The sequence below is a fragment of the Lissotriton vulgaris genome, chromosome 8, assembly GCF_964263255.1.
Source record: "Lissotriton vulgaris chromosome 8, aLisVul1.2, whole genome shotgun sequence".
Taxonomy (NCBI): Eukaryota; Metazoa; Chordata; class Amphibia; order Caudata; family Salamandridae; genus Lissotriton; species Lissotriton vulgaris.
Genome location: NC_141696.1, coordinates 1,128,328,284 through 1,128,342,545, shown reverse-complemented (window position 1 = coordinate 1,128,342,545; position 14,262 = coordinate 1,128,328,284). Strand labels below are relative to the sequence as shown.

The 14,262-nt window shown below is 43.9% G+C and overlaps 1 protein-coding gene across 1 annotated transcript in view; it reads left to right on the top strand.

Moving 5' to 3' along the window:
- MLNR (motilin receptor) overlaps positions 1–14,262 on the top strand; it is a 97,378-nt gene that overhangs the window by 61,413 nt on the left and 21,703 nt on the right. The window lies entirely within an intron of this gene.

Sequence of the window (14,262 nt, the reverse complement as noted above, 5' to 3'; positions counted from 1 at the left end):
TTCTGCCCCCTGTTAGACTCGTTTTTTGTGCCCTTCTGCCCTCTGTTGGACTAGTTTTCCCTTGTTTTTCTGCCCTTCTGCACTCTGTTAGACTCGCTTTTTGTGCCTTTCTGCCCCATGTTAGACTCGTTTTTTGGGCCTTTCTCCAATGCTTGTTATTTTATTTCCCGTGCTTTCTCTTCAGCCTTCGTCCGATCACTTTCACTTTTGCGGCTTGTTTCAGCACTCCACATGAGTGCTTTGTTTTCTCCTCTACCTCCGTCTGATCACTTTCACTTTCGCAGCTTGTTTCTGCACTCCATATGAGTGCTTTGTTTTCTCCTCTGCCTCCGTCCGATCACTTTCATTTTCACGGTCTTTAAGATTTTGTTCCCTGGTTCCCCCACTTGTTTTCATTGAACCATATTCTATTTGAGGCCCTGTTGATCACTTAGAGGCTAGCCTTTCTTAAACCCATCTAATGTGTAAGAAATATCTGTATGGCGCTTTCCATGCCCCTCATTGTGCATACGAAAACTGGCGTCGTTTTCAAATTCCGACTTCATAAGGGCACAAACTTTGCAGGACTTTATGAACGCTGCAGCGAACTAAACACCTCCGATTTCATCATCTTGCAGAACATGGAGTTTAGAGTTGAGGGCACATAGAGTGGTTGAGCTGGGCATTATCGGAACTCAGACATGGTCTGCTTCTTTCCTGTTCTCCTGACTTGTTGAAAGTTGTGGTTTCACAACAGTAAAAGGCAACGCTAACTACGATAGCCTATTGGTTAGTTAAGCTTGGTTTGCTTCTCCCTGCCTTACTACACATAGCCCAATATGGTGTCTTGTCTAAGTACCTGTTTGCATCTGCAGCCGGTTGCATGTGTGTGCTACACAAATGAAAATACCAGATTCACAAAAAAATTATACAGCGCAACATCACATCGCAGATTGACACATATTCTTAACAGTGCCCTTTTGTATAAGTTGCATTCCGAAGTTGTGTCTCATTAAGTTCTATATTTTGTCTATCTAAAGTGCTGTGCACAGACGTGTTCAGTGACTGACTTTTAAGAAGTACATATGTGGTCACAAATAAACAAAATGTTGTTTGCCCGTTTCCTATCACTTGTTTTGGTAGGCACAGAGAGATTAAGTGATTTGCCCAGAATCACAGGATGTTGACGTAACCCCCAGGCTCGAACCTTGGTTTCCAGCACCCAAGTCGGCAGCTCTAGCTGTCAGACCACAGAGAGTTAATGCACAAATGGCAATCTTCCTATGATATGCAGTTGACATGCTGTAGCCCCTTTGGGCCGACTCAGCCTCTCATTTTTATGTGGTCAATAAAACACACACAGGAAGGTTGAAAACGTTTCTGCTTGCTTTTTAAACCTCAGCAGTCATCATGTATGGGCCCCGAATCTCACTGACCAAGCTATGCCCCTGATGCACTAAATCACGCTGTTGACTATCTGTGCAGAAACTACCTACCTATCCCACTCCATCTTTCCTTGTATCCTATGCACCTCTAACTCCTGACTATTCACCATGCAACACAATTCCACCTCGCAAATACACTACACACCACACAATTCCACAACTAGCTATTCCAATTCAACCCCCATAATTCCACTCCAAACCTTATACATCCACTCCACTCCAAACCTAAACACATAGGTAAAATACATTGTCATTTACAATGCCAGTAGCTCTAACTCCCCAAATGTAGCAACTATTGTATTGTAAATGCTTGGTATTTGTTGGTGAACACTGGAAAGATGAGGCTGTCCTGTGTTTAGTTGCTGAGCGTTGCAAGACAATACGTGATCAGGAGAGTTAAATTACTGTTTCGACTATAAATCATGCCTTTAATTTACTTCAGAGACTGCTCTAAATCTTTACAATATTTGTGGAGTGAAATCATTTTTAAATCCATAGTCTCTAGAGCTGTACCATTTCAAAATGTAATTAAAATGCTCAGAAGGCACATATGCGTGGGGAGGCTATTCATTTTTTCTTTCAAAAAGCTTCATTAAAAGTTGTAGTCTGGGAAAGACGATAAAAAACTGCAAACAATTTTTTCGTTTCGCTCTCCAAAGCATGGATTAATTTCTTTTCTCTGGAATAGAGGCGGTTTTGTAGATTTCGTAACACAATCATTTTCCTGGGGTTGTAATTTTTGTGCAGTGTTTTTTTAATGTTTACTCAACAGCTGAGATATTAATATCTTGAAAACTGTACCCTGCTCGTCACTTATGGCCCAGTGGGCTCCAGCAAAAGCTCTAACATTGAAACTCAGCATATATAGATCGGTATACGCAGTGAGGTGCCCGATCCCTGCCTCCCCAGCTTCACTAAGCAGGTCCCTCTCGTTGATCTAGAGCATGGGTACTCACAAACTTTCTCTCAGGGACACATTTACAGTGTGGTTTGAGGCCCAGGGCCACACTGGTGGGGGCGGGGTCAGTGGGGGCGGGGGAGGGGCAAGAGCAACAAAAAAAACTGACCATGAGGTTGAACACAGGCCCCTGCAATGGACACCTTCGTTTAATGAGACACCAGACCCGGCCTACACATCTCTCACACTCACACAATCACACACTCACTCACTCACTCTGTCTGTCTCCCCCTGTCTGTCTCCCTCCCTCTCTCTCCCTCTGTCTCCCTCCCTCTGTCTCCCTTCCTCTCTCTCCTTCTGTCTCCCTCCCTCTCTGTCTCCCTCCCCCTCTGTCTCCCTCCCCCTCTGTCTCCCTCCTCCTCTGTCTCCCTCACCCTCTGCCTGTCTCCCTCTGCCTGTCTCCCTCTGCCTGTCTCCCTCCCTCTGTCTCCCTCCCTCTCTCCCTCTCTCTCTTTCTCTCTCTCTGCCTCCCTTTCTCTCTGTCTCCCTCTCTCTCTGTCTCCCTCTCTCTGTCTCCCTCCCTCTCCGTTTACCTCCCTCTCTGTCTCCCTCCCTCTCTGTCTCCCTCTCTCTCCGTCTCCCTTTCTCTCTGTCTCCCTCTCTCTCTGTCTCCCTCCCTCTGTCACCCTCCCTGTCTTCCTCCCTCTCTGTCTCCCTCCGTCTGCCTCCCTCTGTCTCCCTCCCTCTCTGTCTCCCTCCCTCTGTCTCCCTCCCTCTCTGTCTCTCTCTGCCCCTCTCTGTCTCCCTCTCTGTCTTCATCTCCGTCTCCCTCCCTCTCTGTCTCCCTCTCTATCTGTCTCCCTCCCTCTGTCTCCCTCCCTCTGTCTCCCTCACTCTGTCTCCCTCCCTATCTCCCTCCCTCTCTGTCTCCCTCCCTCTGTCTCCCTCCCTCTCTGTCTCCCTCCCTTTGTCTCCCTCTCTCTCTGTCTCCCCCTCTCTGTCTCTCTCTGTCTCCCCCTCTGTCTCTCCCGCTCTGTCTCCCTCTCTCTCCCTCTCTGTCTGCCTCTCTCTCCCTCTCTGTCTCTCTGTCTCCCTCTCTCTCTGTCTCCCTCTCTCTCTGTCTCCCTCTCTCAGTCTCCGTCTCCCTCTCTCTCTGTCTCCATCTCCATCTCTCTCTGTCTCCGTCTCCCTCTCTCTCTCTGTCTCGGTCTCTCTCTCTCTGTCTCTCTCTCTGTCTCCCTCTCTCTCTCTCCGTCTCCCTCTCTCTCCGTCTCCCTCTCTCTCCATCTCCCTCTCTCTCCGTCTCCCTCTCTCTCCATCTCCCTCTCTCTCCCTCTCCGTCTCCCTCCGTCTGTTTCTCTCCGTCTATCCCCTCTGTCTGTCTCCCTCGCTCTCCCCTGACTCCCTCCCTCTGTCTCCCTCTGCCTCCCTCTGCCTCCCTCTGTCTCCCTCCCTCTCCCTCCCTCTCTCTGTCTCTCTCCGTCTCCCTCTCTGTCTCCCTCCGTCTCCCTCTCTGTCTCCGTCCGACTCCCTCTCTGTCTCCCACCGTCTCTGTCTCCTCCGTCTCTGTCTCCTCCTCTCTGTCTCTGTCTCCTCCTTTCTTTCTCTCTGTCTCTTTATTTCTGCCTCTGTCTGTCTCTGCCTCTGTCTGTTTCTGCCCCTGTCTGTATCTGCCCCTGTCCGTATCTGCCCCTGTCCGTATCTGCCCCTGTCCGTATCTGCCCCTGTCCATATCTGACCCTGCCTGTCTCTGCACCCTGTCCATCTCTGCCCCTGTCCGTCTCTGCCCCTGTCTGTCTCTGCCCCTGTCCGTCTCTGCCTCTATCTGTCTGTCCCTGTCTGTCTCTGTCTATCTGTCTCTGCCCCTATCTGTCTCTGCCCCTGTCTGTCTCTGCCCCTGTATGTTTCTGTCTCTATCTGTCTCTGTGTCTCGGGCAGCTGTGTCTACACGTCCCCGTCACCAGCCCAGAGACGGCCCCCCTCCCTGTGTAATGTAAAAGCCAGCTTGTTTTCTCTCAGAATTTGCTGCTTGGTGGGGTTTGTGTCTCACCACTGGGCCTGGGGTTGCAGCTGTCACCGGCTTTAATTCTGACTCTCACCCCGAGAAGTCAGATCAAAGCCCCATTTGGCGCCAGTCACCCGAGTACTTCACAGGTCTTTAAAAGATCATTTAATTGTGGATGTATGACGTTACAATGCATACTTTTACAACGCCTACCTTTACAACGCGGTTTTTACCACGCATACCATTACAACGCATAATGCTTTTAGGCGCTGGATAGTGAATAGTTTAATTTACTATTCCAACTCCAGTCCCCGTGGATAGTAGGGAAGGTTATTGGATAGTAAATTAACCTATTCCCTATCCTAGAGCGCCCCCCAGCGCAATGCGTTGTAATAGTTTGCGTGGTAAAAGTTGCGTTGTAATGGTAGGTCGTTGTAAAAGTTGCGTTGTAAAGGTTGTATACCTTTAATTGTTAATGAGGCCTTGTTGTATTTGACCTCTTCTTAGCGCCCCTGCATCTCCACTCTGACTATGCCTGGAATCACCCGGCCCCCATAAATCAGCAATCGGCAGCTTTTGCAGACACTTAAAAAAATATATAAAATAACACAGGTACGATGTCTGTAAGGTCCGCTGGCCGCACAGAAAGGCTTGCCGGGCTGCGGGCGGTACTATGAGTACCCGTTATCTAGAGGGCCCCACTATACTGCCATCATCTCATTGCTCCCTTTCACCCCATCTTGGCACCTGCTTTCCTATGCAGTCCACTATCTGCCTCTCATTTATTTCCCTTTGTCCCCCCTACTTGCACCTTTGCCCACACCCTTTACACCCCCTCTTTCTCTTTATTTATGCCCTCTCTCTTTTACCCATTTTCTTCTCCTTTCTCTTTATCCTTTTTTCCTCAACTGTTAGCGCCCTGCTGTCTGCTCATCTTGCAGTAATCCTTTTCTCTATTGTTTCCCATCATTTACCCTGCCTTCTGCCCTCTCTCTTACTGTTTTTAGCCCCTTCTCCCCTCATTTCTTTTTCACCTTTTCTCCTCTCAACTTTTTCCACCCATCTCTCTCATCATCTATCCTATGTTGATTCCTGCTTGTCTATTCATCTACCATTCTACTCCATTAATGTTCCTCTCTTCCTTTGGACTTGTCTTCGTACCCGCTTCTTGAAATTTGATTTTGTAGAGCGCATGGCTGCCCGAAAGCGTCCCAGCGCTTGCTTAGGGAACCCGTCCTGGTATTCCCCTGCGAGATAACCCATTACTGGGCATCCCCAAGGTGAAAGCCAGGCATCCCGCTGCGAGGGGCCGTTGTGGAGATTAAGCAAGCTATTGCCCAGAGTTACAGAGTGGGACTCTATGATTGGAATAGGCACCGAGGCGAGAATTGTCAGGTCCGGGGAAATTTGAGCCCAAGACCCGCCGAGGCGGGGAAGTGAACCCTAGTCCGGGCCAGACCTCTGCATCAGGGTCTGCCGCTCCATCCACTTGAGCCACACTTCTCCACTCTTTTCTGCCTTACCATTCTCCTCACAACCCTCCTCTCATCCTTACCCTAAACGTGCAGCCCTGGGCTGACTACCAGCCTTGAGATGACAGAAATAGGGAAAACAAGTACAGTAGGAGGGTGAAATGGTGCAAGAATTGAATATAACTTCTCTTCCTGTTGCAGCTCCTGTGACAGCAGGTCCAGCCACGTCACAGCTAGAACACAGATTATACCACCCAGGAATAGCTAGAATTAACCAGAATTTTTCAAAAACAGATCACACTGCTTGGAGAAAAGCACCAAGAGCTGACATTTAGGGGCACATGCATCAAGCTAATACGAATCGTCCCTTTGTGACCGGTAATTAGCCTTCGGGATTCAAGTCCAAAACCATTCGCAAAATAGGTAAACGCAAAATTAGCGATTACATATTTTTCGAATGTAGTTAGGGAATCCCAATTTGCAATTCCCTAGATGTAATGCAAGAAGCATTCTCAAAATGCAGCTTTGCATTAAGGAATCGCAAATTACCATCAACTTCAAGTTGACAGCAATTTGCAATTCCTTCGAAAAATGCACATAATTGCATTTTTCTAAGTGCCATGTGGTGCACACACATGCCCTTGGGGCACGTGTGTGTGCACCACATATGCACACATGCCAATTTTGGGAGTGCATCAGGGTGGCCTTTTGGCCCTCAAGCATCTTTGAAATTGCATGCGCAATTTGCGATTACCTTTTTGGTACTCGCAAATTACAAATTGTTTCCCATAGGAATGAATGGGAAGGCATTCTCTATAAGCGAATCGCAATTTGCGGTTCGCTAATAGGGAATGTGTAGGAATCGCAATTTATTTAACAATTCCTACATGCATAAGGAATTGCGATTCCTAAATAGCGATTCCTCAATAATTGCTATTGAGGAATCGCAATTGCTTATGTTGATGCGTGTGCCCTGTGACTCCTGTACAGTTCATATGTATCAACCTATGCATCACCACTACTCTATAGCCTTTGGTATTTTATTATCTAAAGGTTCTTTTGGGGACCTAAAGACGCTCTTTGGTCCTTACCTTAATGTTCGTAGTAGGCATGTTCACGGCTCGGTGTGGATTATAGTCGAGCCAGAGAATTACGTTACATTGAGTATCAAATTATCTGGCAGGGTTAGGGAAATAAAGTGTCAAGAAAAGAAAAATTATGGATAATAATGTACAATTATCTGTGCCAGTATTATTTTGTTATTTTATTATTTGAACACACTAATACTGTTTCCGCAAATACGTCACTTCACTTCTACACTTTTACGACCTCTATGAAGCAATTTGAACTGAAAGGTTAACCTTTTCAGGAAGTTTTTAACCCATTGAAGCATGAAATAAAATGTTTTTGTTGAAATCTGCAAAATGTAGAGCAAATTGTGGATTAGCATGGCCAGTGCGGCAAATCCATTGATTAGTATCCATCTAGGCCATTGGCCTTTAGTGTATCATCAAGCTAATATACAAACAAGCACTGCCCGAGCCGACAGGGCTGGCTTTGCCAGCCTTTCAGTTATTCTTCCTGTTTAGCTGAACCCAGTATTTAACGCAGATTATGTCTGTTGTTTAGCTCTAGGATTGCTTCAGTATCAGGATCCTGAATCATCAAAAATGCCGTGTTCTTTTTACTTCTTTACAAGGCAGGGCCAGATTTAACACTGGTGGCGCCCCCCAATGAGCACCTCTGCCACAGATTCCCTCACTTTTTAGTTTACAAACAAGGGAACCCGAAAAGTAGCTAAGGACCACGGGTATCAATTATAATTAAGAAAACAACGGTCCAGAGCAGACAATGAATTTCAGAAACAATTGAATATAGACCATGTTGCGTACTATATAGATCCAATGTCCAGCCCGACAAGGAGTTTTATTCACACAATATTTGAAAATATAGTTTAAAGATGAACGAAACAAACATTTACAGTGGGGTACAGTCCTGCACTCTACATCCAAGGGAAGTACGGGGAACGAAATGACAGTTAAACAATTTAGACAGACATAATTACAGGCAAAGACTTAGAGCTGTGGCAACTTGCATTCAAAAGAACAGTACAGCAACTATTTTGAAATGTCATTTCAAAATAGTGCCACAAATGTCCATTCTGCTTAATTGTTGTGGTCACAATTTGGCTAAAACTTGCTGTACTGTTCTTTTGAATGAAAGTTGCCACAACTCTAAGAGCAAAGAGCTCGGTCGCACCCCCAACCTCCCCCCCCTCCCTGGTGGCCGGCAGAGCACTTTGTCAGGGCCGGTTTTGGTTCCCAGTCTGGCCCTGTGCCCCTCAAGTCTCCATAACCACGCTCTCACAGATTCATTTAGTTTTATAGCACCACTCATACCAGTGTAAGGTGTCAGAGCACTTTACATCACACACACATTGCACAGAGACAATCATGTGTGTGTAAATCAGTGTATAGGAAAAGTTACATAAGACAGGACTACAAGGTGTAGCGTAGGAGTGACATCATCGATACTGGTAGTCAATATAGTTTAAGTCCTTATTCTGGAAATGCACAAATCCAGAATTTAAAATGTAACACCATTGTTGGGGGTTCTCTTTAATAATTAGAATTGTTTTCTAACCAAATGAGCTCCTTTGGCAAGATTAAGATAAAGAAAGACTGGGCAAAAAAACATATAGTAGTTTGCATGCAGCTCTTTGATGACAGTTAATAGCTCAATGTTCTGTATCAGGATTTTGACTTATAAACCACAAATAACAAAAGGAGCTCTCTTATGGAAGCAGTAACCCACTCTCCTATTTACATTATATGCACTTTGTTATCTGCATGGTACACATTCTTAGCAGCAGGCATTTTAACCCTCTGCACTACCTTAGGATGAGTCAAAACTTTGTTTTGACAAACGATTAATCACAGGAGTTATCTTGACATTTTAACTGATGCCTGAAAATTGCTAAAGGCCAGGAACCGGGCAGCAGGTGCTTTAAAAATTATAATATACTTGCCCCCACCCCAATTCAGCGCCCAGTGCGGTGGCACCAACCGCACCACCCTAGAGCCGGCCCGGCCCTGGTATAAGGTTAAAGGTCTCCAGAAAGATGCTATGCGAGCATTTCCATAGGGACCCCCCACAACACACCCTGCAGCTTCCAAGGCTCTCTTAGAAGATGAAGGAAGAGCTTGAACCTGCTAATAGTTTCTGGAATCGGTTATGTGCAGCCTGGTTTTCAAAGTGCTTTTGAGCTATTCACTGATATGTTGCAGCTTTGCTTATGTTGCTAATTTTTTTTAAATGGATGTGTTCTGGTTTATGGACAGATTAAGGGATTGCTAAAGATATAATTATAAATTATGGTCTGTCAACGACACACTGTACCCTGTTTATGCCAAATGCATAATATGATCCCTGTGCAATGTCATGAATAAAGACAAGATTAGAAAACATTGATGTGTTCTGTAGAAAATATCTTTCCAGCTCATGTTTATTTTTTTAAACCATAGAAACATGGCCCAGAGGGCCACACATCAGAAAAATAAAATAAAGGCAACACAAGCAGAAACAAAAGCACATACCTGCTCATGTAACCCAACTCCAACCCCCTTTCACATTACCATAATAAGATACATACCAGGTCAATACTCCGAGCACTAGTTCCATTCTCTCCCACCCCACCCTCATCCCATGAACAGTCGAATTTCATCATTCATTAATTGGCCTTCCATTCCCTCGCTATATTCCGTTTAGCCAGAGTCACCCCTGGAAACATTGGTGATAGCTTGTATCTATTGCCATCCAAATTGTCAGTGAAATATAGGAGACATTTTTGGGGGTCCATCGGAATGGACTATGACAATTCCCAGCGTAGCAAGGAAGTCACCCTGTGCCAGAACCAGTCCAGGGCCAAACAACCCCACACTGTATGTAGAAATGTGCCATCCGCTTCCCAACAACTGATACAGGTCTGGGATGCAATCACCCCCATCCACCATAGACAATGGCGTGTGAAGTACACCTGATGAAGGTATTCGAGCTGGATGAGCTGAAGTCTAGCTGCAGTGCCAGCCTACCAAGGCGCCCAAAGGCTCAGCCCAATCCTCGTTCTCCAGTACCCCAACAGCAGCCTCCCACCCCCTCCTGAGACCAAGAAATGTAGCCGGACGATTGGAGATACAGGTCTGATATATGTTAGCTATCCTTTGATCTCCCAGGTCACCCATAATGAGCTTACCCTCCAGGGGGTTAAATTCCCGGAGCTCTGTCAGGGCCACAATGTTTGGGGTCATCGCATGGCGGAGATGGAGGTAGCGATGGAATTGACTGCGATGGAGTTGAAACCTCACCTGCACGGTTTGAAAGGACTTAAAAGCAGCTCATGTTTTTGAACCATGTAGAATCTTCAGTTTGTGGACTCATGAACAGCTCGTTTACATTACGGTCCAGCCGTCTATCCATGCACGTACTCATCCATTAACTACTAACTATTAATGCATTTAGTAACTAGTTTCTAGCCATCCATGTACTCAATCATCAATCTAAGCCTTTGCCCATATTCACATTCCCCCACTCATTCAAACAACTAAGGAAACTTGTCATTCAATAATGGGTCACTTTCAGTTGCAAAACCGCCAGACTGATAGGCTTTGCCAATGCTTTCTAGGCTATGTGTGTAATTTAGCACCTTGATTTCTTTGCTGCATTCAAGGATTCGTTTTACGTTAGCAAACCAATCAAAGGCATTTACATGTTGTTTGCATACGAAGCTGCTACCATCATATTTTTTAGCATAATTTTTTCACAAGCATCTTTGAGTCGGCTGCAGAAAAAATCAGACCATGACCATAGTTCTGGCGCGTGACTTAAACTCCTTCTTAAATGAATGGTGCGCTCAGGCACTTATTCATTTATCATGCATCCATTCATCTCTGTGTCATGCATAGATTCACCCATAGAGGTCATTTTAAAATTCATGCACATCCATATTTACAAAACCACACATACACCAGTAAATTAAGTGACACTTTCAGCCCTAAGCCCGACCAATTGACTTTGCCAATGCTTGTTTTGGGAAGTCAATGCCGCATGTTTTATGAGCAGAGTTGTTGCTATTCATAAAACCGACTGCATGGACTTAGAAAGGATGTCAATTTCTAGGAACAAGCATTAAAAAATGCAATAGGTCTCAGCCTTGTTTAAGTTAAAGCAATTCTGTTTGTAATTAGGTGTCTTTTTAGCTTGGCTTTTATTAGTGTTTTTCAAACTTTCATATACATAACATGCATATGTATGCATATATGTATATGTATGCATGCATTTATATTTGTATTTATATAGATATGCAGATATATATATATATATATTTATATATATATATATATATATATATATATATATATATATATGTTTATATATGTATGTATATATATACACATACATATATATATAAATGCATATGCATATATATGCATATATATATACACATATATATATATATATGCAGCAGCAATTCCAACCACTTCCGTATGGACGGCGAAGCAGGAACTCAGACCGACCACAGCATATTCAGGCAAGGTAAAGTTTTATTTTTGTTCTTCAATAGCCAGCAAGACGCGTTTCGGGCTTCAAGAGCCCTTGATCACATTCAGCTATATGGGTGGTACTTTACACTTTTTATTTTGGTGCTTAACACAGTGCACGCCCCTTCACAGGTGATCATTCAGGTCATGTGATCATGAATAGGAACAACAGACTATTGTGAACACCTGTTGTAAGAGTTAAACTTTCTGCCTAAAATGGATTAACATAAATTGACAAATATGGCACTTATTAAAAACTTATTAAAAACGTGCAGTCATATTGTTAAAAGATCATCTTACAGTATCAATACTGTTATTCAAATAATGTAGTTTAAAACAATTATTAGCTGGATAAATCCAGGATGTTGTAAACACATCTATATTTGTCCACTGTGGAGATGAATATTTTGTCGTATATGAATATTTTTAAATATATATATATATCTACGTGCATATCTATTGTATTGTAATTGCATTTATATAGCTATTACTACCCCTGACGAGGCGTCGAAGCGCTTTTTCGGCAAGTAGCACGCTACTCCGGGACTCATAGAGGATTAGTGTTGAATTAGTATAGTGAAACATGCAAGTACATTTTAAGTGGTGGATAGGTTAGTAAGTTATTTGGATTTGGAATGATAGCAGAAGGATAGAGGAGGAAAAAAGGTTTGTATTTATATAGTGCTTGTTACCCCTGATGGGGTGTTGAAGCACGCTATTCAGGAAGCCCATAAAGGATTAGTGGTGAATTAATAGGGTGAAATATGAGAGTAATTTCAGTGGTGGATATTAGTTAGTTATTTGGAGTGAGAAGGATAGCGGAGGGATAAAAGGGGAAGAAAGGTTTGCATTCATATAGCACTTGTTACCCCTGATGGGTGTTGAAGTTTTTTTCCTGGCGAGTAGCACACCACTCCGGAACCCATAAAGGAATAGTGTTGAAAATTAGTATAGTAAAATATGAAGTAATTTGAGTAGTGGAAATGGTATTCAGTTATTTGGGTAGAGAAAGGTAGGTGGCAGGATAGAAGAGGGAAAGAGGTTTGTATTTACATAGCGCTTGCTACCCCTGATGGGGTCTTGAAGCGGAAGTAGCACACTACTCTGGAACCCATAAGGATTAGTGTTGTGTGCGCGTAGAGAGGTAGAGAGAGGTAGAGGTAGAGGTAGAGAGAGGTAGAGAATAGTAGAGAGAGAGGTAGAGAGAGGTAGAGAGGTAGAGAGTAAGTAGTAGAGAGTGAGTAGTAGAGAGTAGAGAGTGAGTAGTAAAGAGTGAGTAGTAGAGAGTAGTAGAGAGTGAGTAGTAGAGGGTAGTAGAAGTGAGTAGTAGAGACACAGTAGTAGTGAGTAGAGAGTAGTAGCGAGTGAGTAGTAGAGTGTGAGTAGTAGAGAGTAGTAGAGAGTGAGTAGTAGAGAGTAGTAGAGAGTGAGTAGTAGCGAGTGAGTAGTAGAGTGAGTAGTAGAGAGTGAGTAGTAGAGTAGTAGAGAGTGAGTAATAGAGAGTGAGTAGTAGAGAGTGAGTAGAGAGTGTGTAGTAAAGAGTAGTAGAGTTGAGAGTAGTAGAGAGTGAGTAGTAAAGTAGTAGAGTAAGTAGTAGAGAGTGAGTAGTAGGAAGTGAGTACTAGAGAGTAGTAGAGGGTGAGTAGTAGAGAGTTAGTAGAGTAGTAGAGTGAGTAGTAGAGAGTGAGTAGTAGAGTAGTAGAGAGTGATTAGTAGAAAGTAGTAGAGAGTGAGTAGTAAAGAGTAGTAGAGAGTTGAGTAGTAGAGAGTAGTAGAGAGTGAGTAGTAGAGTAGTAAAGTGAGTAGTAGGGAGTAGAGAGTGAGTAGTAGAGAGTAATAGAGAGTGAGTAGAGAGTAGGGAGTAGTAGAGAGTGAGTATTCGAGAGTGAGTAGTCGAGAGTGAGTAGTAGAGAGTAGTAGAGAGTAGAGAGTAGAGTAGTAGAGAGTGAGTAGTAGAGAGTGAGTAGTAGAGAGAGATTAGTAGAGAGTGAGTAGTAGAGCGTAGTAGAGAGTGAATTGTCTAGAGTAGTAGAGTGAGTAGTAGAGAGTGAGTAGTAGAGTGAGTAGTAGAGTAGTAGAGAGTGAGTAGTAGAGAGTAGGTAGTAGAGAGTAGTGGAGAGTCGGTAGTAGAGAGTGAGTAGTAAAGAGTAGTAGAGAGTGAGGTGTAGAGAGTAGAGGGTAGAGTAGTAGAGAGTAGTAGAGAGTAGAGGGTAGAGTAGTAGAGAGTGAGTACAGAGTAGTAGAGAGAGAGAGTAGTAGAGTGAGTAGTAGAGAGTGAGTAGTAGTAGAGAGTAGTAGAGTGAGTAGTAGAGAGTAGTAGAGAGAGTGAGTAGTAGAGAGTGAGTAGTAGAGAGTGAATAGTAGAGAGTAGTAGAGATTGAGTAGTAGAGTAGTGGCGAGTGAGTAGTAGAGAGTGAGTAGTAGAGAGTGAGTAGTAGAGAGAGCTTTGAATGAACATGTGTGACTTTATGAAAGATCCGAGTTCACTTGAGTGACAACACAAACGTTTCTAATCTATTTGCATCTGAAAAGCTTTCAATTCATAGGCGTGGAACAAAACAATTTAAATTCACGTGTTTTCAAAAATATTTTCAGTTTACTTGAGCGGTATCAGCAAAATTTCAAATTCACATGTATAACGAGATCTGCTTCATAAGTGGCACAGCCAAAGCTCCAATTAAGCAGGTGTTGCTGAATATCAAACACCAATACATCATTTTACTAGAGTATCATGGATAACGATCGTTGTTCATGAGGGTGACACCAGTTTAGTTACCCACATTCAATGACATCATCAACGCTTGCAGTTCACCAGCAGAAAATCTAAAAAGCTTCTAACGCTAGATAACCTCACCACAACCTCCAA